This window comes from Ceratina calcarata, unplaced genomic scaffold (assembly GCF_001652005.2).
Source record: "Ceratina calcarata isolate Rehan_Ccalc_2016 unplaced genomic scaffold, ASM165200v1 scaffold314.2, whole genome shotgun sequence".
Classification (NCBI taxonomy): Eukaryota; Metazoa; Arthropoda; class Insecta; order Hymenoptera; family Apidae; genus Ceratina; species Ceratina calcarata.
In genome coordinates, this window is record NW_017153996.1 from 4,089 (window position 1) to 9,745 (window position 5,657).

General features: G+C 36.0%; 1 protein-coding gene across 1 annotated transcript in view; it reads left to right on the forward strand.

Moving 5' to 3' along the window:
• The first annotated feature begins 3,978 nt into the window (after window positions 1-3,978).
• LOC113464275 (uncharacterized) overlaps window positions 3,979-5,657 on the forward strand; it is a 5,278-nt gene continuing 3,599 nt past the window's right edge. The window contains exon 1 of the mRNA XM_026813194.1: window positions 3,979-4,490. The gene's annotated coding sequence lies outside the window, so the exon portion shown is untranslated. The remainder of the gene's footprint in view (window positions 4,491-5,657) is intronic.

The following is a 5,657-nucleotide window of genomic DNA, read 5'->3' on the forward strand; positions in this document are numbered from 1 at the left end:
GCTCTTCATTGTGCTGTGGACCATATTAAACCGTTTAATTCACAACATAATTTACTTAAGTTAATTTTAGAAATATCAGAATCAAAATTTTCTCCAAAACAATTATTCGAGTTTCTAAAGATTCAAGATGAGAGAAATCGCACTGCGTTTCATCGTGCTTTGGACGTTGATGATTGTGATCTGCAGTCAAAGTATGATACAGTTGAGTTCATTTTAAATAAAACAGAAATAAAATTTTCTTCAGAACAATTATTCAAGTTTCTAATGATTCGAGATGAGAGTAAGCGTACTATTCTTCATTGTGCTCTGGACGATATGAAACCGTTTAATTCAAAACGTGATTTATTTGAGTTTACTTTAGTTACAACAGAATTACTATGTTCTGCAGAAAAATTATTCGATTTTGTAATGAATCGAAGTAAGGGAGATGGCAGCGCTTTGAAAGTTAATTCTCATGATCTTCTGCCACAGTATAAGACAGTTGAGTTCATTTTAAATATTGCAGAATCAAAATTTTCTCCAAAACAATTATTCCATTTTCTAATGATTCGAAATAAGAGAGATCGCACTGCTCTTCATTGTGTTTTGAAAGTTTATTTTCGTGATCTGCAGTCACAGTATAGGATAGTTAAGTCAATTTTAAAAATAGCACAATTAAACTTTCCTCCAGAACAATTATTCAAGTTTCTAATGATTCGAGATGAGAGTAAGCGCACTGCTCTTCATTGTGCTCTGGACCATATTAAACCGTTAAATTCAACTGGTTTAGATCATATATTGTTCTGTATATACCAAGGGATCCTTATCCCAGGGATTTTAGGTGAGAAACTTCCGCGTGCTTTGGACGTTTATAATTGTAATCTGCAGTTAAAGTGTAGGATAGATCAGTGCATTTTAGAAACAGCACGATCAAATTTTTCTCCAGAACAATTATTCAAGTTTCTAAAGATTCAAGATGAGAGTAAGCGCACTGCTCTTCATTGTGCTCTGGACCATATGAAACCGTTTACTTCATTGGTACATTCACATGGTTTACATGAGTTAATTTTAGATATAGCAGAATCAAAATTTTCCCCAGAACAATTATTTGATTTTTTAGTGATTCGAGATGACAGAAATCGCACTGCTCTTCATTGTGCTTTGAAAGTTAATTTTGGTGATGGGCAGTCACAGGATAAGACAGTTCACTTGATTTTAAATACAGCAAAATCAAAATTTTCTTCAAAACAATTATTTGATTTTCTAATGATTCAAGATAAGTACGGTTGCACTGCTCTTCATTGTGCTCTGTACAATATGAGACCGTTTTATTTAGTACATGATATACTACGATCACGCAACTCTCTAGCACATGTATTTGATCTTGTAAGGATTGAAGTTGAGAAAGCGCGCATTGCGCATTATAGTGCTTTGGACGTTAATGATCGTGATATGCAGTCAAAGTATGACACAGTTCAGTTCATTTTAAAAACAGCAGAATCAAACTTTTCTCTAGAACAATTATTTGATTTTCTAATGATTCAAAATGAGGACGGTTGTACTGCGCTTCATCGTGCTTTGGACGTTAATGCTTGTGATCTGCAGTCACAGTATAAGACAGTTGAGTTCATTTTAAATAAAGCAGAATCAAAATTTTCTCCAGAACAATTATTCGAGTTTCTAAAGATTCAAGATAAGAGTAAGCGCACTGCTCTTCATTGTGCTCTGCACCATATTAAACCGTTTAATTCACAACATAATTTACTTAAGTTAATTTTAGATAAAGCAGAATCAAAATTTTCTTCAGAACAATTATTCGAGTTTCTAAAGATTCAAGATGAGATAAATCGCACTGCGCTTCATTGTGCTTTGGACGTTAAGGATTGTGATCTGCTGTCAAAGTATAAGACAGTTGAGTTTATTTTAAATAAAGCAGAATCAAAATTTTCTTCAGAACAATTATTCGAGTTTCTAAAGATTCAAGATGAGATAAATCGCACTGCGCTTCATTGTGCTTTGGACGTTTTTGATCGTGATCTGCAGTCAAAGTATGACACAGTTCAGGTCATTTTAAATAAAGCAGAATCAAATTTTTCTCCAGAACAATTATTCAAGTTTCTAATGATTCAAGATGACAGAAAGTGCACTGCGCTTCATCGTGCTTTGGACGTTAATGATTGTGATCCGCGGTCAAAGTGTATTATACTTGATGTAATTTTAAATAAAGCAGGATCAAAATGTTCTTCCAGACATGAATTCATCGACTTTATATCGATTCCACATGAGCGTAAGCTCAGTGCTCTTCATTGTGCTCTGGACCATATTAAACCGTTTAATTCACAACATAATTTACTTAAGTTAATTTTAGATATAGCAGAATCAAAATTTTCTCCAGAACAATTATTTGATTTTTTAGTGATTCGAGATGAGAGAAATCGCACTGCGCTTCATCGTGCTTTGGACGTTTATGATTGTGATCTGCAGTCAAAGTATGACACAGTTGAGTGCATTTTAAATAAAACAGAATCAAAATTTTCTTCAGAACAATTATTCGAGTGTCTAAAGATTCAAGATGATAGTAAGCGCACTGCTCTTCATTGTGCTGTGGACCATATTAAACCGTTTAATTCACAACATAATTTACTTAAGTTAATTTTAAAAATAGCAGAATCAAAATTTTCTCCAGAACAATTATTTAATTTTTTAGTGATTCGAGATGAGAGAGATAACACCGCTCTATATGGTCGTCATCTTAACGAGTTTACGGTTGTTCGAAACCAAAAAGAAATATTATTAAATATAGCGCAGGATCGAAATAATCAGGATCTCATTGATCTGTTTAATTTCCAATGAAAGCACGAAACATCAGAAACTGACCATGCAGTTCTTGAAAGCTGTAGTGCGGATAGTCCTGGAATTCTGGTTCACACTCGTAAGAAGCCAGCGAGATTGGATTAATTGCTATTAAATCATTTGAAATAACAGAGACGTTTCTGTGAACCATGACAAATCGTCGACGGTTATTGTTATTACATCGCAGGAATTTTTGATTGTTAAATTTACGGTATAAAGTTCCGGACCGTCCCAGAGTCTACACTAAACAGAAAAGTTAGGCACGTAAAACATTTCAATTTCTTCAATATTATAGCTTCAACGAAGCCTGCCGTATATGTATAAATCTAGTGCACTCAAGATTTCTGTGTGAAAATAGTACTTTTCGGCCTCGTGTTATGAAATAGTACTTTTAGCACTCTTTTATTTTTCACGCCTACATTTTGCAAGGGGAAAATGAGAAAAAATTCTCAGTTGCTGAAAACACTACGAACAAATTTTTTTCAGATTTTTTGCAAGGCGTTAAATAAGGAAAAATGTCAAAAAACTGATTTTTCGAATTTTCCCAATTACTACCCCCCTGGTTGAGATATAGGGCTAAAAATTAGAGTGCGTGTCTATTTTCTGATAATCTATCGAATGGCGCAAGCGGCGCTGTAAACTGACCTTTTGGGACGAACAGCGGTGGTCTGACCCGTACATTTGGTCCTCGATCTCTCGAGCTAGACAAAATTTCACTGGGGCCCTTCGAAGTCTCCGACGTTTACATGCTTTTAGTATAGGCTGGAAACTTGGTTTTCGGCCCTGATCGAACTTACGGTCGGCTTGAAAAACGCCGCACCGCACGCTCTGTGGGGATCGACCATTATTCGGCGCAAGGGCATTTTTGACCCCCTTAACACTTTCACAACCGGTGGCGGTGGCACCAACGTGGTGCCATAGGCAGGGCACCGTAACGGCACGTAACGCAATGGGAACGTAATGGGAACGTAGGTCTCCGTAGGTCGCAGGACGTAAGCTTCAGTGCCGTAGTCTTTAGGACAGTAATAGGATCAGAGAGCAGGGTTCTCATAATTTATCCCTCGGCCGGAAAGTGGGGACGACGCGACCATGGTGGGGACTAGTACTTCATGGGGGTATGCTAGGCATGGTCAGCGAAGGCGCATGAGGAGAATAGTAGTGGGGATCGAAATACGGGCGAAAAAGAGGGGAAGCGAGCCGTGCGGGATAAATTATGAGATCCCTGTCAGAGAGATCTGATAGGACGTATGTAGTGGACCCTAAACAGCAGGCAGTTCCCGCCTGGCGATTCAGTGTCAAACGTGGAGCCCTGAGCTCCCTGCTTTTACACGCTTTTTCCTATACCCTGTCCTAAAGACTACGGCACTAAAAATTACATCCTGCGACCTCTGGAGACCTACGTTCCCATTGCGTTAACGATGCCATTGCGGTACTGTTGCGTCTGTATAGCTAGACCTTTATCCAGCTAGGCCCTTTTCAACATACTTGAAATTAATTTCTTCGTCATTATAATCGTATAAAATACGTTCTAATGAAAACGTATTTCGGATTCATTTCAGCATGTGCGTGGCATCCAAGAATACACGGACTTTATAGCCATTTGGTTGTTTGAAACTGCTTTCCTTCTCTAAAATATCGGCGCTCAGTCTGCGGTATATATTTATGTTTGCCGCAAGACCGTCGAACGTTAAAACAATGACGCAAATATTGGCTAACGAAACAAAGTACAAAACTTTATTTGTAATTTCTGATTTTTCCTCTAATGTTAAGCCAGATATAAAAAAATATGCAACCGGTATTTTCTACCGCTGATTAATTCCAGTCAGCAAGTAGACCAATCTCCTTCGCCAGTGGTATCTGTTCACGGTTGTTTATATGGATACCAGTGTCTATGTATTTGACAAAATTTTGTATTTTATCCCAAACCACTTTGTTCCGAATAGCCATCTCATCCATGGCTAAACCAACACGTAATAACATTGTGCGTAAACCTGGCGGATACTGTCCTAATAAATTATCTAAGAAATCTTTGAAATTTTAAGAATGTATTCCTTTTTAAGTATCCTCTATAAAAGTTATTAAGGCAGTAGGGCAAGCGGGGCTAATTTATTTAATATCAAAGTTAACATGGGTTGTTATGGGGAAAGCATTTATGGTGCGACATTTTTTTATACTATGAGGTGAAAACATCTAAACAATTGTTCATTAAGAAATATGTCATTCTTGAAGATCTCACGAACAATTTCCAATAGTGTAAACCTTTGACTATATATACATGGACCGCTAGTGTCCTAAGCTTCCAATGTTAATAAAGTGACATAGGCGCCACCATACTCGAATATCAAATTTTTAAGAACTAAACGCAAATCGGTGTAGGTTCATACGTATAGAAAAAGTGCTTATGTGTGCGTGAATCTTACCTATATCAAGTCCTACCTTAAGAGTATAAATCTATATAAGTTGAAGATAAGTTGATTAGAATTCAACAAAGGGTATTTCAGAACGAGAATGGATTAAAGAAGGATTAAAGAGGATTTTCGCATAAAATGTAATACCATTTATCATGATGATGATAAAGTATCATGATGTGTAAAAATTCAAAGCAAAAAATGACTGTTCAAGTTTTACAGAATATAAACATGTCAAATATTTTCAGTAATTTTGCTCCTCATTCAATGGATCATGATATTTAAAAAAATCAAAATACATTTATAAGACACTCTTTAACAAAAACCATTTTATTTGAAGAACAATAAAATTTATGAGTTATAATATAATAATAGTATTATATAATAATATTGTAATATATTAATATTATGCATTAA